The sequence below is a fragment of the Microtus ochrogaster genome, chromosome 4 (assembly GCF_000317375.1).
Source record: "Microtus ochrogaster isolate Prairie Vole_2 chromosome 4, MicOch1.0, whole genome shotgun sequence".
Classification (NCBI taxonomy): domain Eukaryota; kingdom Metazoa; phylum Chordata; class Mammalia; order Rodentia; family Cricetidae; genus Microtus; species Microtus ochrogaster.
In genome coordinates this window covers 47,292,908-47,294,903 of record NC_022011.1, presented here as the reverse complement: position 1 = coordinate 47,294,903, position 1,996 = coordinate 47,292,908, and positions in this window count along the sequence as shown.

Genomic DNA, 1,996 nt, shown 5'->3' with positions numbered 1-1,996 from the left:
GAGGAGGAGGAGGAGCAGGAGGAGGAGGAGGAGGAGGAGGAGCAGGAGGAGCAGGAGGAGCAGGAGGAGCAGGAGGAGCAGGAGGAGCAGGAGGAGCAGGAGGAGAAGGAGAAAACAGCACACACATATTGCTCTTGTGGAGAACATGACTTCAGTTCCCAGCACTAGCATCCAGTGGCTCCAAACTGCCTGTAACTCCTGTTCCAGTGGGTCCCATGCAGACACTGCATTCACGCAATGCACATACACATAATAAAAATAAATCTTCCAAATAAAAACAGGAGAGGCCAATGGAGCTGCATGGTTGAGGGAAGGGGTTGGTGCTGAAAGGTACGAGCAGTGAACGCTTCCTGATGGCACTTCACGTCTCCAGAGCCATCTCCCTCTGAGGTCAACTTGTTAATGGCCACCAAACACTGATCAGGTCCGATTTTATCCTCATCCCACCAGTGAGGGACGGGAGGCTGGAACTGGTAAAACTTTTCTAAACACCACGGAGCCAAGAGTACACGTACACACACAACACGCACGCACGCACACCGTCAATTAACACACGTGAACGCGCATACACAAGTTATATGCACATGCGCGCGCAGACACACACACACACACAAACACACACACACACACACACTGTGTTGCACCGAGCGCTGCTGGAAGGGGCCAGCCTCCTGCATCCTTGGAGGTCACACACACACACACACACACACACACACACACACACACCCGTGTTGCACCGAGCGCTGCTGGAAGGGGCCTGCCTCCTGCATCCTTGGAGGTCCAGCAGCTCTCGGGACAGGCAAGTGGCTGCCCAGGCCAGTGTGGCTATCGCTTTCAATTCCTAAGAAGAAGGTTAAATACCTTCCAGAGGCCCACGGAGGGCTGTGGCGAGGGCGGGGGGGGGGGGGGGCGACCCAGTGACTTTCAAAGGTGCCTGAAAGCACAGCCACCCCTCCCCCGGGCCGCGGCTTCCTCCTGGCCTAATCGTATTCTGGGCTCAGCCTTCGTCTTTGGCGGCAGTTTAACCCGAGCTAGAGCGGATTTCTTTCTCACTGATCTCAGCTTGACACCCAATTAGCACAAGAATGGGAGGAGGAAGCCTGCGAAAGGCGCCTCCCAGCCTCCCGGGGCGCGCGAGGGGGCAGGCGGAAAGACAAAGGGCGGCGGGCAGGGGGGCACTCGGGCCCTCCCTCCGCCCGCGACCCCGCCATTGTCTCCCTCGGAGCTTCTGAGAGGAAGGAGATCCACGCACTGGCTGGCAGGCTGGGCCCCGCTCCCCCCCCACCCCTACACTGCATGGGGTACGAGGGGAAAGTTATTTGGTTGAGACTCAGGCCTTGGGATCTCAGAGGCACAGCTTTCTGGGACTCAGTTTTGTCATCTGAAAAATGGGAATACCTGAGAGGAATATGCGAGGCGTATTCTAGCTGTAAAGCAGCCGGACCTGGGCATGGCAGAGCTCAGTAAACGCTCTTTCAGACAACGCAATGCTGAGCCTGTATTGTATCTAACTGATAGGTTAAGCATTGCCGTGAAGTGTCCACTGGAGCGGAAGCTCAGTGCTGCCTTCCTGAGACTTCTGTTCAGGTGAAGCTTGAGCTGGCGCTCACCACGTACCTATCAGCACTCCCACTGGGACTGATGGGCTGACAGATGAGCACCACCACACTGGGTTCTAGGTTTGAACCAAACCTTTGAGCAAGGCTAGCACTCCACTAACACCCCTGGATGTTGCCTTGATTTTAAATGTTTTTAATTATCTTGAGTGTAATGATTGTTTTGTCTCTTTAAGAGACAAGCCATGCCCACTCCCTCCCCCATCCACTGAGGCAGGCTGATCTTCAGCTTCTGGCCTGAGCTCCTCTCTTTTTCAGTCTTCCTCTTGGAGAGGCAGCTTCTGCCTCTCTCCCTACCTCTCCCCCCATTCTGTCTCTTCTCTCTCCTCTCCTTCTCTCTCTCTCTCTCTCTCTCTCTCTCTCTCTCTCTCTCTCTCTCT